The following is an 18,421-nucleotide window of genomic DNA, read 5'->3' as shown; positions in this document are numbered from 1 at the left end:
CAGGAGGCACTCACACCACATTCACGATTCACTGGGAACTTGGCAGAAACCGCCAGATTTTAAGCCCATTTATACCTGGCTTTTGTCTGTCCACATTAGGGACTGAGATGAGAGCAACTACGTCGATTTTGCTGCCCTGCAGGATGAACAACTTCTTTCACTGACTGTCTTGGGTTCAGCAAACCCAGAAGGATTTGGGAGGGACAGTAGAACACCAGGAGATCCCCCTTTAGTCACAGAGTTGTGACTCTCATTAATTACCAGGCAGTTTTTGGAAGGCAGAGTGGGCTTTTGGTATTGTCGAACTCTAGCTGTCTACTTTTAATTGTATAAAAAGGGGGTGGAGGAATATAATAGGGGAAAAAAAAAGGCAAGAGCGGAGGACACACCCCTCTGCTTGGAATGTGTGCATAAAATTAAAGCGGTTAAGACCCAAATTATGAATTTTTCATGGATGATGATATGCAATAGCTCAAAAAAGCGTACAATGCTGAACTATGAAATGAGCTAAATGTCTCTTCTTTTTTAATATATTAAGATGTCAAAGCTGCTTTATAAATAATACATGTCCATTTGCATCTACATTTTGCGAGCCACGTGATTGTGTGTATATCGCATTTGCACTATGATATTTGATAGGAATTACAGATTTACTCTTTTTACATTTAGAATCAAATAAACAGAGATGATACAGAAATGTTGACATAAAAGAAGCAACATGATACCACACATATTTTAATCTTAATGCTACAAACAACGTTGCTGTTAAACTGGAGTATAATCCCTATTGACAGAACACGCAGCTCCTGCACCTCTCCCCAAATCCCGCCGCCCCCTCCCTGTGGCACCCACGCTCCGGCGCAGAGCCCGGCTTTGCCGGACGGGGCTGGTTGTTGGGTTCTGCCTCCAGCGCCGGTCTCTGCTCTCGCAGGCCCCCACCCCGTCGGTCCGTGCAAGGCTTGGGGTAGCCCCAGAGCCCCGCTGTTCTGCTGAGCCAGGCGCCCTGCTCAGCTGCAGGACAGGGACTGCCCGGCTGAATAAATGACCACTTTCCTACACTCTTGTCATGCTCACCCACCCCTGCAGCACAGCCCATCTCCCTGAGCTGCACAGCCCCGAGACCCTTGGTTTCCAGTGAACTTGGCTCTAGGAGAGCAGAATGAAAGAATCACAGAATGGTCTGGGTTGAAGGGACCTTAAAGGCCACCCAGTGCCACCCCCTGCCCTGGGCAGGGACACCTCCCACCAGCCCAGGTTGCTCCAAGCCCCGGCCAACCTGGCCTTGAACCCCTCCAGGGACGGGGCAGCCACAGCTTCTCTGGGCACCCTGGGCCAAGGGCTCACCACCCTCACAGTGAAGAATGTCTTCAGAGTATCTCATCTCAATCTCCCCTCTTCCAGTTTGAAGCCATTACTCCTTGTCCTGTCATTACACTCCCTGCTCCAGGGTCCCTCCCCAGCTTTCCTGGAGCCCCTTTAGGGACTGGAAGGGGCTGGAAGGTCTCCCCGGAGCCTTCTCTTCTCCAGGCTGACCCCCCCCAGCTCTCTCAGCCTGTCCTCACAGCAGAGGGGCTCCAGCCCTCCCAGCAGCTCCGGGGCCTCCTCTGGCCCCGCTCCAACAGCTCCGTGTCCTTCTCGTGCTGAGGCCCCAGAGCTGGGCACAGTGCTCCAGGTGGGGAAGTGTCTCACAAATCTCCACTCCACAAGGCTACATCTGCACGGGCCCCAGTCCAACAAGGCACTTAAGCACATGCTTATATTAAGCACTTCAGAGTCATCAATTCCATGATTAAGTGCTTTCCTGAATTAACACCAAAGTGCTCGGCACCTTGCAAAGCGGGTGCGGCAACCTGGCACGAAGAATATGTGCCTGTTTATTGGGGATGAGAAGCAGAAAATGACTCTGACTCGCACAGAGGAGTGTGCTCATTGCAATTTGACCTTACCCTTGGAAGGACACTGAAATTCATTCATCTCAGAATGAGATATCCTGCCATTTTCACGATGTAAAAAGACACAAAGCTAAAAAAGCTTCCAAGGGAAAATTAGAAACATCCAAGTCAGCATCCCACCATTTCAAACACCGAATAACCTGATTAATTCAACTTTGAGGCATGGAGGGTGTGATCCAAAATTCACATTAATCAGTGGGATTATTAGATTCAATGACCTCTGGATCATAAATGCAAAGTCTAATTCTGGAATTTGGGCAAACGCAGGCCAAGAGCACAAAACTCCTCTTTCCAATAAAACAAACCAACAAAAAGATCACCCAATGCCTTTCCAACAACATACGTCCTGCTGTTACTCAAATCCCTCCGGAGAATTTATTTTTGGAAGATTCTGAACTGAGCTGTGAGCTTTGTCACTGGTAAGCCGCTGACTTGACAGCTCCACAAGGTGTAAAAGGAAAGGACAACAGAACCTGATAAATAACAGGTAACAGAACTCAGCTGTCATAGTAATAAATGCAATTTATATCAGAGTATTTATGACCCAAATATGCATTAGAGCCTTGATTGACTCAAATAAATGCAGAATATGATGGCTGTGTGGTCTGTCAAAAGGATCAGCCTGTTACAGGCATTTCCCATGAATCAATTTTTGCAATTACTCCTGCAAATGACAGCCGAGACTCCTGACAACAGCCGGGGTTGGCAGAACGGAGGTGAATGCATCTAGGGCATGTTACTAGGCGGGATGGAAACCCCAGTTACTCTAGACCAGGAGTCGAGGTTCTGCGACAACGGAACACCAGAAGACAGAAACTGCCAGCACGTTCAGCTGGAGAGAGGGGCAGCAGAGACATGATTAATATGAAGAGGAAGATGGCCCCAGCGTAGCGCAGAGGGATGCATTCCCGTAAAGGAGCCTGGCACTTGTGCCAGCCTCTTCCTATCTGGCTCCTCTCCCCTCTTCCTCAGCATTTTCTGCTCCTTGCACTCTCCCACATCCCTATTAATACCCAAGCGACACCACAGCAGCTGCGGCTTTGGCTCATCCCACTGCCACAAATCTTTTATATTAGGAGAGTGCGGTGACAGAGGCTGGCATTTCGTTTGCCTCTTCCCAATCAACAGCTCCTCTTCTGTCCCAGAATATTAGCAGCTCTCGAAGAGACGTACAGTGCAAGCCAGGGGAGAGTCAGAAATCTACTGGGATTTGGGATGAGCTACCGCAAAGGCAGCGATGGTGTTCGGAGCACCTGTGGGCAGGTATAGCCATGTCAGTCGCCATTATGCATGCCGTGCAGCTCACTTATCTTGGTAAATGATCTCCAACAGTGCCAGCAGAAGCGGCTCGGTCCCAGCACTGGGTGGAGCCGAGACACATTTCTGCAGGAGCAAATTACCGTGTGAGCAAAGGATGAATAAACAGACACATAATGAATGCCATCCCAGGAGGGAGGTACTTTTAAGTACAGGTATTTTTGAAAGATCACATTTGTCTTTATACCTCCCTTTGTGGCGTAGCCGCTGAAATGCCGACTGCGGTGAGAACGCAGGAAGAGTGTAATTGCCTGAACAGGATGGCTTGGTGTCTATTTCTGCCTCCGAATGCCTGTCCCACCCTCTACAGGTGCACAAGCACCGTCCCAGCCAGCACTGCCCAGCTGCTTCTGTGCATGGCTGGAATTACAAAAATGCGCAGCAAAAAAGAAGTAGTATAAAAATCTTACACTTCCCTCCCTTCTCCTCCACCCAAACACCCACCAGAGAAGGAACCCATGCTCCCCAGCCTCTCCTGCCTCCTCCACGCACCGCAGCTTGGGTCACCGTTGAGGGATTACAGCCAGGGAGGCACCGTTCAGCCCACACGCTCCCCTCTCCAGGGCTGTCCCTATGGAAAAGCAAGTCCCCAGGGAGTGGAAGCAAAGGAGATGAGGGGAGAGGGAGAAACTATAGACTTTAAGAGTCACAAAACCCTCCTGCCTACTGGAACTAGACTTTATTACTCTTCTTTCCCTCCAAACAAAAATTTAGCAGCTTGATTCCACAACTGTTCCCTGAAACGGCTCTGACGCATCAGCTTTCCACCCCTTGATTCCAAAGACGCTGTTGCCTCTCTCACTTGCTCTTTTCTTGCTGGGACTGACCAGCCCTTTGTGGCCCAGAGAGGGGCTCCTTCTGCCATCAGGCCGTCCGCGGAGCGTGACCAAGAGGGGAGCGAGGCACTGACAGAGGCACGGGCAGAGGCGGCACTTCCTCAGGTACGGAAGGTTGAGAGGATCACAGGCACCTCCAAGAAAAGATCTCTTCTTTCCGTTTTGACTTCAAGCACACGGGGTTTATTTTTTCCTACCAGGAATAATGCTAGAAAGGTTCCGGTTCAGGTAAAAATAGCTTGCTCTCTCTATGCAGGGATGCTCGACGAGAAAAAAAATAGTGGCTATCTTTGAGCTCTGAGTCAGCACGAAGCCGTACGTACAGGTCTAATTGAGTGCTGACAAAGTGCTTGGCTCTGGGGAAGGCAGACCCAGACAGCCTCTGCCTCAAGGGACTGGCAATCCGCTCCGACACAGCAAACAACTACGCGCTGTGAGGTTGTTAATATTTTCCCAACAACAAATTTCCAAACAATGAGAATACCTAAACACCCAGCTCCCTCTGGATGGGATAATTTATGGGTGTGTACAGGCACAATCCTGCTCTTTCTGCAGAAGCCACTGCCCTGCTGGGCTTTCTTTGAGTCCCCAGGGACTTTTGGTCGTGAACACACGTGTTTCTCAAGCTGCTTCTGGGGCCAGCTGCCGCCTACCTGCAATGGCGAACAAAAGACGCTCCCCCAAGAGCCCAACCAGCCCCTCTCTTTCAAAGACATGTTTTTGCAATGCTTCTTTATTTTTTTAATTTTCATTTTCATTACAGTTTTATGCTATAATACTACTACTCAGCACATATGCAGCACATTTAATCACAGTGAGGCTTGGGACAATTTAGAAAGGAAGTTAATCATCATTAATTTCTACATCAGGGCTAAGGAAATTAAGACACAGGAAAGTGACCTGCCCAGGATGAACTACAGAAATCTTGAAAACACACACACACACACACACACACATGTCTTCCAGCTTCAGCAGTGTCCTGTTTACAGGACCGTATCTATGCTAAAGACATTTTTTAAGGTCTACAATCACAAATAAAAGCAATTTTTTTTTCTTACAGCACCAAACAAGCCAAGAAAGAACAAAGATCCCTTCATGCCATTGAACGTGATAGTTCAGACACAACATGGTGATGTGACCAAAGTAAAAGTGATACTTGACTATGGGGCAATCCAAAGCCCTTGGAAATCTCAGCAATGTGATTTAAAACACTCATCCTTCGACGGAGATGAATTCTTACAATACAATTGCTTGTAAAAAATATCACCCTTGAAATCATCATTATCACACACTCTACTATAGGTACACCCTCTCCGCCTGGACTTTGTTTTCCTTGATTTCTAATTCAACAGCCAACAGATGGATCATGTTACTGCGTTTTGCCAAGTGCAAAACACAAGATCCCTGGGTTCCAGACTATCATGCAGACTCGAGGTTTCTGACAAGTGTAAGGAGCTTTGAAACACACCATCAGTTCCGTATGCCACACAAAACTGTCATACGCTGACAGCATCGAACACAGGAGCCTTTGGGAAAAAAAAAAAAAAAAAAAGGCTTGAGAAGACACCAAATCAACTGGACTTAAGTATATAAATGTTTGGTTTGGACATAGAATCACAGAACGGTTTGGGTGGGAAGGGACCTTAAAGGCCACCCAGTGCCACCCCCTGCCCTGGGCAGGGACACCTCCCACCAGCCCAGGTTGCTCCAAGCCCCGGCCAACCTGGCCTTGAACCCCTCCAGGGATGGGGCAGCCACAGCTTCTCTGGGCAACCTGGGCCAGGGGCTCACCGCCCTCACAGCCAAGAATTTCTGCCTCAGATCTCATCGCAATCTCCCCTCTTCCAGTTTGAAGCCATTACCCTTTGTCCTATCACTACGTGCCCTTGTAAAAAGTCCCTCTCCAGCTTTCCTGTAGGCCCTGAAATGTTCTCCCAGAACTGATCACAGCAAAAGATGAAACAGAGAATTTCATAAATGCCTCACTGTTGTGTGCTTGTGTCCTCAGCAAATTAATGAGGAGAAAAGCAGTGCTTTAAAAGGTGCGGACCTAATTATTCACACTGTTTGCATTTCTCTAGTACCTCTCTGTTTAGCGGGACACTCTGGATTGCATTTCCCTCACTGCAGATGCCACTCATCAGCATTCAAACTCCAATCTTGTCTTCTCCATAGGGAGCATGTTGCACCATGAGGTGTCAGTTTTTTTTTTCCTTAGAGCAAACTGCTATAAAATATAAACAACACGTTTAGGATGACTATATACACACCCAGCTGACATACACATTTACATTGAGAAGGTGGCTGCTGTACCATACCACTCAACTTCATTTGCTGTGACAGGGTCAGAACCCGGCTACACAAACACAGTTGTGAAGACAGACAAGGCCTGAAGACAGCTTTCCTGGCAAGTTCATGATTGACTCAACATCACGCGAGATGCAGCCCCGGGAAGAATTCAGTACTGATAATTCCACCCCTTTCCTCACTGCAAAACCCAGATTCTTCCAAGAGTTAGCCCTTATATTCCCAGCAAAGGATATCCTGAAAGCTGGCTTTGTTCACCTTAGCCAAGAAGAATAATTGCTTCAGCGGGAATTGCTGGGAAATCCACTCCTTGGAAACAGAAAATCAGGTAAGAATAGCCAGAAAACCAATCCAACAACACACTAATGCCACCTGAGCTTTGAGAGGAACTGTGTTGGGCAAAGAGCAACCACTATGGTCAAATAGAAGCAACTGCTGTCAAAACTACCGTATCTAGTCCAGTAAATCAACGATGCACGCAGTGGTGAGTACGCGATGTTACGGATGTGGGAGGTATTCCACTCACTGTGCGTTGCTGCACAGGGATGGAGAACTATTCCTCTTCAGTCCCAAATGTCTAGACAACAGCTACAAGAAATAACTCCAACAAAAGCGAAGCCTAAAAAGGGAAACAACCCTTACAAGTGAGCACTGTTGAGACTGGCAAAGGCTAGAGTCCCATGGCCACGGCGGCTCCTTACAGGAGTAGGCTTACAGACAAAATTCAAATACAAAGCAAAGGCAAGGAAAAAATGGCTTTGAATTAAAAGCCAAGATCTAAAACGGCACTCAAATTTTTCACCTTTTTCAATTAATTTCCAATATTATGTCAATTGAAGCTGCATTTAAAGATTCAGTCGTTCATATCTTGTTTATTGCCAAAGCAATTAAGTAGAAGGTTATTCACAGTTATTACTTCACAACCATTTTCCGTATCCACTGAGGTCCAACTCTATCATGCTCTACTTCAAAATTCTTTATCTCAGTGTACAGTGGAAAAGCTAGCATTTTACCGTGCTGTTCACTCTCTCTGGCTGTCCAGCAAATTTACTTGGAGCAGGAGCTAACGTGCTACCAGATTAAATTTTGAACAGCTGTACGCAGGCAACGTAATTCAAAGAGAGGAAAAACCCAAACCCACCTTCTGCTTTTCACTTTGAGAATTACAGTAATTACATTACCATTGTTTTAAAGGGATTTGGGCAACCTGAGCATCAATAACCCAGTTACCGTGTTCCTAGAGATGTGCTTCCTAACACGACGCTGCAGGCAGCAATGGAAGGGGCGGTTCCAGGGCAGAGCCTACAGCCCACCGCTTCCCTGCGCCTCCACCGGCGCCCGCCCGACCCTGCCACGAGCTGGCTCTGTGAGACCAGCCGATAGCCAGCCTGCACACGCGTCTTTTGCAATGAAATAAACAGAATATTTGCTAGCAGGATGTCTTCTGTGGCTCCACAGTGTGTTTGATTGGGGGATTAAAATTGACACGAGAACATTGGAGAAGGAGCAGACACCACCTCTCCCCACCAATTAAAAGAAACCAAATCTTCCCATCTGGTTCCGTTCCACCATCTGGTTCACGACATGGTGGGCGAAAAGAGTGGGCAGGACCGGGAGGCTGTGGCAGGGATTGCTTTCCATGGCAGTGCCATACAAAAGGCACGCGAATTACTGCCTCAGACAGCATCAGACTGCCGACACTTAGCAGCAGAACTCAGAAAATGAGTTTGTCTGTTGGTGTTTAAACTCTGCTTTCGCATTTCTTACCTTTCGGAAATGAGTGATTAAGTCAAGTCAAGACCACTTTTGTTTTATAGCCACTTCCACTTTGAGTTGTATTCCTGCAAAATGCTTTTAGTGTGGTTTGATTTAGGCTCCTGCCCAAAGTCGATGGAAGGGCTCCCACTCGATTCAGCGGGCATTAGAGCTGAGGTTTCTGTTTAGATGTAACTGCTTACCAAGCCCCGATGGCAGCAGAGATCAGAACCTCTCTACCAGTAAGCACGGTTTAGTACCTGTAAGTTTACTGCATCCCTGTAACATAAAAGGTTATTACTGGAGAAAGTACAGAGCGCCTCAAAAAGAATTGTCAAAAGGACAAAATGGGGCCTTTTACAGTGAAACATGAAACATACTGGAAAAGAAACAACTGATGTGGGTATAGAAGAGACCTAGCACCATGAGTAGCACGGAGAAGGGGAAAACTGAATCACCTCCTCTCTTAGAAGACTGACTGGGTGGCACCAAATAAGGCTGACAGCCACAGAATTCAAATCAAAGGAGATATTTCATGCACAAAACTTCACTAAACACTGAGCTTTTATCACAGGAGGCTATGGGAGCTCAGAGTTTATGTTATTTCAAAACAGGATTGGACAAAGTCCTGGAAGAACACTAGTGTAAGGACTGTTAAAGATAACTCCTCTTGTTCAGAAAGTCCTCAGCTATCCAGTTGATAGGGTATTCCAGGGAACTATCATCATAATCTTGTCCTGTTCTTTTATTTTTTCCCTATATATATATGCTATTGATCACAACCAAACACTGAATAGTGTACTAAAAGGACCTCTGGTCTGGACTGGTACAACTATTCCCATGTTATTTTGAAAAAAAATATTGCATCTGCATCATTTCTGTTGGCTTGATTAGGTAATGGCTTATTAACATGTTGTTGAGTTGCACCTAAAATTATTTCTGAAAGCTGGAACGTGGTTCATAGTTACATTTGTAAAACCCCAAGTGACCTTGTGCCTGCACGCGCACATTCGCAGGGCGCAGTAACGAAGTACCCAGCCAGTGAACAGCAGCTTTGTCCCCTTGAAGTTTCTTCTCCATTTGACTTCGGTGACTGCTGGAGACCTTTGCTGGTTAACACAGTGGAGCAAGAGAGGACACGGTCCCTTCCTGGCTGCAGCCTCGCTGCTCACACAATGCCTGACATGGGTCGGTTTGCTGCTGCGCAATCAGTTGCAGGGAAATTCATTAACTTAGCTAGCCAATTAGGATGGGTCTGTACTCATTCTGGTCCATCCTGAATTAGATGTGAGATCCCAGAGGTGCAGAGACTGGTCAACAGCTTTGCAGCACTGCAGCATCATGAGTGACACTGCTACAACATCGGTTTTGCCTAAACATGACTAAAACACACCTAAACCAACCTTAGCTGCTGTTACAGAAACAGCCAGTAATCACTCCTAGCAGTCATGAGAGTCCATCTGAAAGAACAGCGTTTTGTTTTCCCTTTCAGGGCAGTTTTCCAGGAGGTTCTGCATATCCGAGAGCTTCAATCCCAAATAAAGCTCCAGCAGGGCTGCCCTCACTTCCCAGGAGGATGAAACACCCATACCCAGGGCTCAGGGCTAGAGAAAGGTGTCTTGAGAAAAGCACTGAAATAACCACAAACCCAAAGGATCTCTATTTTATTCTATTCCCTTCCTGCACTCGAGATCTTTCTTTTCCCATTGCGGTCGGGGTACCAGGCACGCACACCAGCCGCGTTCACACAAGCCTTTGGAGCGAAAGGTGAGGCCTTTTGGACGAACTGGTCGGACTTCGCCTTGTGCCAGTACCAGAGCTGGTGTGGCCACCTGGAGAGCAAAATCGGGGGGGTCCCGAGGACCAGAGACGACCCTTGTCTCTTCTGGCAGGGTCCCTGCCCTGGGGCACCGCAGCGGAGGTGCCGTACAGCCAGGGGACAGGAGCAAGCCGGGGTCCCTGGGGCCGGGACCCGCATCTGCGCCTTTGCCCACAAAGCCTTTTCGACCACAGCCTGCACTCAAACACAGCGGGAAACGACAGCCGAAAGCTGCTAATGCAGAGTAATCTAAATCCCTTGAGCCTTGAAATCTGCATTGAGCACCATGAATTAGATTTAACTAGCAATAAAATACGTTAAATCTGTTACTCTCTCCATAGAAGGATACACCATTTATATCTGGTATAAAGAGAAACAATGTTCCTCGTGTCCAATTTGCTGTTTTCTTCCTAAAACGGGGTCTAACAGCCCTCTTTACAACCGCACCACTAAACTTGCATCCTACCTCCACTAACATTTTAATTTCAAATCGTTAACCAGTGTGCGACAGGGGTTATTCTGTCTCACAGAGAAATCGGTCTCTAAACCTACTTCCTGCAGCAGTAAGAGGACAGGAGAGAGAGGAGACACTTTGAAAGCACGGCATATTCCTAATAAATTCTTTGCTACATGTACTTCACCACCAGCAGCAGCTTCCTAAGAAAAGCCGTGCAATAGGAAGCACCTCCACTTCTCCTCAGAGCGGAATCAAGAGCTGCTTGTGCCGCGGCACTCAGGGAAACTTGCTACTAGAAACGTTCATCTGACAGATTCTTATCCCAGAGCTTTTGTCAGACTGCAGGTTTGTCTCGGTTTGTTTTTAAAAGGAATGCCTCACATAAATGACTATTCCGCAGTTGGAATGTCTCGCAGACCTCTACAGGTGAGTTTCTAATAGCTGCTGGTTGCATTTACAAAGTAGGAGAAACCCTGCCGTGACCAAACACGTAGAATCATAGAGTCGTTTTGGTTGGAAAAGACCTCTAACAAGTCATGTACTTCACAAAGGTGCCGTACAAACTGCTCGGGCACCGCTGAGCTGACTCAGCTACAGTTCCAGGGCAAGGGTTCGGGGAAGGCCGGTGCTCAGAGGCTGCTTTGGCTGGTGGCCTCGGCCAGAGAGCGACCCTCAGCCATCGCCTCCCCCCAGGGCCACCAGCGCCAGGGGGGCTGCAGCTCCCCACCCCGAGGGCTGAGCTGGTGGGAACAGAGGGGACCCCGAGCGGCCAGGAAAAGCTCTATCAAAGCCTTGCAAATCCCCACGGCTCTGCTTTGGGAACAGCAGGACACACAGTTCTCTGCTGGCATTCTCCCCAGGCAGCCAGTGGGACTGATTGATTCCTCTTTAATTATTATTACAGTTCTTCAGGGGGCTGTTGTACCATCTATAGTGGGCTTGGCAAAATACATGCTCCCTCTTTTGAATGGAAAATGGCCATTGCCTGATTTTAATTAGGCAATTGCCTACCAACTAACGCAGCACTGACAGCCTCATTGCAACCATTTCCTGCTCTGCCCAGCACAGAGGTGTGGAACCAGACTTTGCTCTCAAGCTTTTAATGTCCGTCATTGACATCCACCGACGTTGCCTCACTGAGGGTTAAAACTGAAGGTGGAGCTGCAGATTACACGTTCCAGGAATTGCTCAGGAGAGCACGCAGACAGGGGGCAAACGGAGAGACACGGCTTTGGGGTCAGGGAGAGCCCTCCAGCACACTCCAGGTCCTGCAGCAGAGCAGCGATGTCGGGACGGGGAGGGACAAGGAATTCTATCTACAACGTGCATTTGTACATGTGCAAACAAAAGCGTGTCAGGGTTTGGTAAGCAAACTCCTTTCACACCATTCATCTGCAAAACTGCTACCTTTCCAATTCAAGCCATGCGTCTTCAAGAGAGCTTTTAGCAGATCAGTAAAACGGCATCTTTTAAAATCAATAAAGCCTCAATAGCAAAGAAAATTATCAATCTGAAGGGAAAATTGCTGACTCATCCCTGTATTGTCGCTAACTTCCTTCACAGAGGTCAGTTCAGATCTTTACAAATTTCTAAACAGACCAACTTCACCCTGGGCTTACGCTGCCTGCTTTTAGTCATCTGGAGGAAGGCAAACATCTGTCAGTTTAAACTGAATTTTAAGGGATGAAAATATATTACCTCTCATCACCAGAACTTCAAGAGGACACCTGAAATACCGGAGTTTTATTCACTTGCTGTAAGACGCAGGCACCACCGACAAGGGATATTGCTCTTAAAATCCTGCCATCTGCAGCCTTATGCTAATTCCCTTTTTTAGAAATAGACATCACCACAAAACTGGAATATGCTAAAATCCACAGAAGACATGGACGTAAAAGCAGTTGTGGGTAATTGCTTTTGTTTGATGTTAATCCAACAGCCTGGCATTGTCTTATTTTCCTCAAAGTTTTTCCTCCTACTTTGCCCCCTCCCAGGGATCCTCGTGCTTGATATAAATACCTTCATTTTCATTTGTGGAGGGAGCACATCAACTTCGTAACACTGCCCACCAAACCCTCACTCTACAAAGCCACTTTCTGGTCACAGAGGGAATTTCACTATTTTGTCTTGCTCAATTGTCTGCTTTTTTCTGAGTTGAGTGTAAAATACAATAGCGTCTCGTGCAGTAACAGCTCTTGCTGTCAGGGACTGGACCAAAACCACACTAATTTTACAGAGGAAATTTCTACAGCGCTGACTGGGTTTCAATTCAAAGCAGCCACACAGAAGGAGAGAGAAGCATCTCTCGATGGGATCTCGCATTTTCTCCTTAACAGCAGCGTCCATCTTTCTGCCTAAGGCGTCGGCAGGGCATAAATAATAACTAGTCCCCCAGTAAAAGATCTTTCATGTAACTTCAGGAGACCAATTCATAAGAACACGAGAACAATGGCAACAGATCAGAAACCGTGTAGTCTTACATCCTGTCTGTGACAGTGACAGCAATCAGATCTTCCGAGGAAATACACCAAATTCCTACACAGGCAGCTGAATTAAGCTCTCCCAAGAATTATAATGGGTCATCCACAGAAAGATTTGGTCCTTTAAGCTCTGGCCCTGACAACACTCCTTGTGGCATTTATTTCCACAAGCCAACTGCTCACTGAGACGTTTCCAGCAAACTGACCTGTACTGATTGTTTCTGCGTGATGAGGAAAACAGAAGAAAAACACACACCCTACCTTTTCAAGACATTAATTCTTTATGCGCTTTTACATTACCACCCCCCTTATTTTTAAGAACAAGGAAATTAGTAACACAGATTATCTTTAAAGCGACTCCTGTAGGAAGGAAGCGAAGGGCGTGCATGTGAAGAGGAGATGTGAGTCGGAGCAGGGCCGGGGCTGGCTGCATCGGACTGGACACGTTGGCCAAGAGTGTCGTGTGTGCAAACGCACTTGCTGTCTAGTTTCATTATGAGTCATGAATTCTCTAAAAGGCAAGGAAGGAACCATTTGCGCTCTTCACTTACCCTGTACCCTGAAATAACTCTTATTTGGGTTTTACACCCCAGTCATTACACTTGCGCAGTCACAGACGCGGCGTGTTTAGACAAAACCAATTCAGCAGTAGCTGCAAGGGCCAGGGAATAAAACACTGAACCTCTGACCTGGGCTGGTTAACAGAACAGTGCGGGCCAGAGAGGAGGCTGGATATGCCAGACAGCAGATCTACGTTTGGCAGAAGGCAAGGCTCCAGCCCCTCAGCAGTTACCACGCTGCCTTCTCTTGCTGCTAAATTTATCAGGTCACTCCATCTACGCTTCTCTTAGGAACTGGCATCTGAGCCACACGAGAGAGCCACCAGAGAGCTCTCCTGCCAGACACCCACCAACCCCAGCCTCCTAACAAGATCCACGAGCCAGCCAGAGAAGCGAAGAACATGACCTTATGACATCCAGAACACCCTCAGCTCCCACAGCTTCCGTGTCCCGCACACTTCAGTGGGAGTCTCACCATTGTTTAAGAGTCTGAGCACAGGACAGGGGTCATAAATACCTCCTGCTTCCCACGCAATTCCACACGATGCCCATTAGCACTTAAACAACTCTCTGCCAGGGTGCAGAGCTCATCCATCTACTTTTTCAAATGCCAGCACCATTTCAATAGGCTTTTGTACCGCAAAGTAAATACAAAGAAACATTGCTATCGACTGCAATTTGCAATTACGGACTGCCTAGTAGGACAAGAGAGCTGAACAAACAGCCCGCCACAAATAAACACCTGCAATGACGAGCAGTCTTCATCCTACAATGAAGAGGGATCAGGGAGTACGTAAGGAAGCCTCTCACAGTTCTGAGGGGCTAGTTCTATTCGACAAATTATTCGCTGATTCAATTTTGCCGGCAGTATTTAGAAATGCTCTTGCCTCTTGCTGTTATAAACAGCAATTTAGACAAAGAGCAAGTGTTTCGGAGCGGCTGGGTGGCCTTCAAAAAGCGATACATTCATTTAAGGAAACTGTTGAAATACTGATGTATCCCAATGTTTAATTTGCCGTGGTTTGTAAAAAGCAAAGGATCATAACTACACCGGAGATGAATTGGGTCTCTGTCCGTCTTACAATTGTTATTTCTAAGATTATCACCCACGTGAATTTCCAGTGTCAGCCCTGACTTGCAAAAACCCTGTAATACCAAGTTGAACTGCAGCTCCAGGGGTGAGCTTCGCCACTACACTTGCATCTGTGGATAAAACATGACCTCTGTAAAAGATGCCAGGGTCAAAAGTAGTTGCAATAGCCACAGTGTATGACTGGACCCTCTTTTAAATTATCCCTTGTTTTAAATTTCTTTGGACTAGTATCTTTCTGGTAGGACGAGTACTACTGGAAAACAACATAGTGAAATGAATGCTGCAATGTGCAAGGTTTGCAAATGCAATGCCTTCATGCATCATCAATTACATTAATGGAAAAAAGGAGAGACAATATTTGGTGAATCCCGCGATTGTTGACATGTTAAAAAAGCCCATTTCAATCAGAACTACATACGCAGAAGGTGAGACTGATGACTGACCAGCGGCCCATCTGAAGTCACTTGGTGTTCAGGGCCTATTCCTTTGCCTTCTCTGGAGACCTCACCATCATAAATGTCCCAAGATGCCAGCTGAGCTTCGTTATTAGCAGCCCTGTACAGCCAAAAACTGAACCTCAGGGAAAAACTTGTCATGGTGTTGCCAGCAGTTTATTTGTCTGGTGATTAGACAAAGGAGTCTACTTTCTGGACTATGAATCCATAAAGAACAAGTTCAATAAGCACAAAGAAGGAAAATTAACATATCTTTTATTCACAATGCAAACATTTTCTCAGGTCAGCGTGTTATATGCTGTATTGCCCAAGTCAGTGGACGATACAACATTAGCAGCTGCTGGGAATGTCTCACTGGGGAGCTTTTAGTGAAAATTCAACATCCATTGTATAATATCCTGTATTATTACCTCTGCTGCCATAAAACATCCTCAGTGAGAACAAGGGCAACTTTGGACAACTTGCTTTTCAGGAAAATCTGTTCTCTCTCTCTGCATTTTTTTCCAGATTTGTTTTCTTCTAATATTTTCTCTTTGTCTTGCCACCCTCCTCCGCAAACGTGACATACTTTGTATCATACCTGCTAATAATTTGCTGTATTATTACATCCGTGGGTTGTAAAGCAATTAACATGCAGCATGATTGCTATGTTTGCCAAAAGCTGGAAGAAAGTAAAGGCTCTGGATGGGTAAAACTGAAATGAAAGCCCTGCGGGTCTGGGCTGGCGATGCCAGCTGAGGGAGCAGGGCTCTGCGCGTTGGAGCATGGAGAGCTCACCCCTCGGCAGGTCACATAGGTGTTTGGGGATTTATAGCCTCAGAGAGCTTGTGAGGAGCTGGAAGGTCGTGTTTCCAAAGTATGCTCAACTCTGTTTCACTTCACGTACCCAAAAATGAATGTCATAGAATCGTTTTGGTTGGAAGACACCTTTAAGATCGTCAAGTCCACCGTTAACCCAGCACGGCCCAGTGACCACTGACCCACGTCCCTCAGCACCACGTCTGCCCGGCTTTTGAATACCCCGGGGATGGCGACTCCACCACTGCCCTGGGCAGTCTCTTCCGATGCTTGACAACCCTTTTGGGGAAGAAAATTTTCCTAATATCTGTCTGAAACCTCCCCTGGCACAACTTGAGGCCGTTTCCTCTTGTCCCATGGCCTGTTCCCTGGGGGAAGAGAAGAGCCCGACTCCCCCTGGCTGCCCCCTCCTTTCAGGGAGCTGTGGAGAGCGAGAAGGTCTCCCCTCAGCCTCCTCTTCTCCAGGCTGAGCACCCCCAGCTCCCTCAGCTGCTCCTCACCAGACTTGTGCTCCAGACCCCTCACCTTGTAACAACAGATTTTGCACACTAACAACTACCGTCCGGGACATGGGGCAGCACAAGAGCCAGAGCAGGGCACCAGTCTACTAGATTGCACTCATTATTGCGTCCGCATCTAAAACACCCGTCCCTTGACAGTGACTCTGTGCCAACACACTCCAAGTACCTTCAGATAACAGACAACTTGCAAGGCTGGTGTTGTGGCAGATACTAGGGAAGCTAAACATCTTGAAGAAGTAGGTTTCTTTATAAGAAGATCTCATCACATTTTATTAGAAATGCAACAGAATAGCCCTTAGAGACAGATCCTCTTCCTAGGCCCATATGATTATGCAAAAGCAACCGCATATCTGACAACCGTTTCCACACCCTGAGCCACAGCGACACAGTAGTGCCTCGGATGCATACGTTCCAGCAGCGCTCCTGTGCACCCCTGCTTGGGGGACATCATGTGGGCAGCATTTTGATGGTGGAAGATGTCAATTTAAAAACAAAACGGGGGATGGAGAGGGACAGGAGGGACCAAACCATCAAAAATTATGAGACATGTTCATGTTCTTGTTCTGTAATTTTACCTTCAAGAAGATTGATAAAGGAGATGGATTTATCTGGTCAAACACTTGTATGGTTCTCACCGTAACAGCTCTTTACATCAGCTTTTCTGAACTATATATCTATTTTTAGTATCAGGTTTTGAAAGGATTCTCAACTCAATCACTAATTTTGAGCTTGCAATTTACCCTCGGAGCAATTTTGCTGGTGGAATCAGTGCCACTTAACTACTTTGATTTGTAGGCACAATTAGTAAATTAAGGATTTCTATATCCCAAACTACACCTGTAAATGGAAGGCTACTTTTAAAAGCAGTCCATATGCTTAAATTGAATGCAACCCAGTTCAATGACACATGAATCTCTAAAGCACCCTGCACATTCCAGAGTAAGCAAAAAAAACCCCCAAACATTTCTTTTTTTTTTTTTGTGGCAAAGTTATTCTTTAACTCACCCATCTTTCTTACATGACTCACTCTAGTCAGAAAGGCTCTCACAAAATAGTACCTTTCATTGTCAGACTTTGTCAATGATTTCTAGTGCTCAAAGGTGCGGCCAAGGGCACTAAGGCAATGTTATTGTTATTTATATCGCCCGGTAGGTTGGACAAAACCCTGGATGCTGAACACACAAGCATGGAGCTGACAGCTAACACCAGCGATGGCTGGGGTGACCAGGAGTACTCAGATCCCAGGGTGGGTAGAGGCAAGAATAAAACCAGTAACTGTGATTAAGACAGAAATAATCTGACGATCTAGAGGAGAAAGGGAACAGGGAAAAGACCCAGAGAAGAGACCACCTCGGCCAGTGCCATCAGCAGAAGTGTAAAAAGAAATCAAAGCTCAAACTGCTTTACCCGTACTGCCTCCCTAATTCATTTCCAAGTCTACCCCAAGAGTAATTTATTGTAACCATCCGTTTAAAATTAGCGTAGCTCCAAATAAAGTTAAACTTATTACAACTTTTTAGTTCTTTGAGGCGACTCTTCACAGGAAAGGTACGTTACTATTAATGTTCTCAGTTCTACACTACTGTCCCACAAGCGAATAAATTAGAGTTGCCACATCTCCAATTCAGCTCATCTACAAAGAGTAAGGAGAACAATGCTGTAAAATAAATCTTGCTTCTGGAGACATTGGTGGATGAAAAGGCTGGAAGGAGGAAATGGTTAAAACTCTCCATATGTTTAATTAGGAATAACCTGATATATAACTGAGTGAGGGAATAAAAGAGGTCAAAACTGAACTTCCCCTGGAAACATCCTTTCCACTGAAAACCCAAGCACTTCCCTGCTTGCAGCAGCAAAGAACCCAGGAATGTGTGTCAGCCCCGCCTTCTACTACTCATCCCATCAAACAACTGCTTGGTTTTCATCTGAGATTTTAAAAATTAAGCCATCCTCAGTCACTTGATTAAAACGTGAAAACAACTGGAGAGCATTTTAACAAAAAACGTTTATGGATATTTACATTTTTTGTGAGAACTAACTTTGAATTGGGGTAAGTAATGGACTATGGTCA

General features: G+C 46.5%; 1 protein-coding gene across 3 annotated transcripts in view; it reads right to left on the bottom strand.

The window, feature by feature from the left end:
• LOC134518266 (sphingosine-1-phosphate transporter SPNS2-like) overlaps positions 1–18,421 on the bottom strand; it is a 139,561-nt gene that overhangs the window by 75,902 nt on the left and 45,238 nt on the right. The gene's annotated exons all lie outside the window — the stretch shown is intronic.

This window comes from Chroicocephalus ridibundus, chromosome 7 (genome assembly GCF_963924245.1).
Source record: "Chroicocephalus ridibundus chromosome 7, bChrRid1.1, whole genome shotgun sequence".
Classification (NCBI taxonomy): domain Eukaryota; kingdom Metazoa; phylum Chordata; class Aves; order Charadriiformes; family Laridae; genus Chroicocephalus; species Chroicocephalus ridibundus.
The sequence above is the reverse complement of the archived record's forward strand: the minus strand, read 5'-3'. Positions and strand labels throughout refer to the sequence as shown.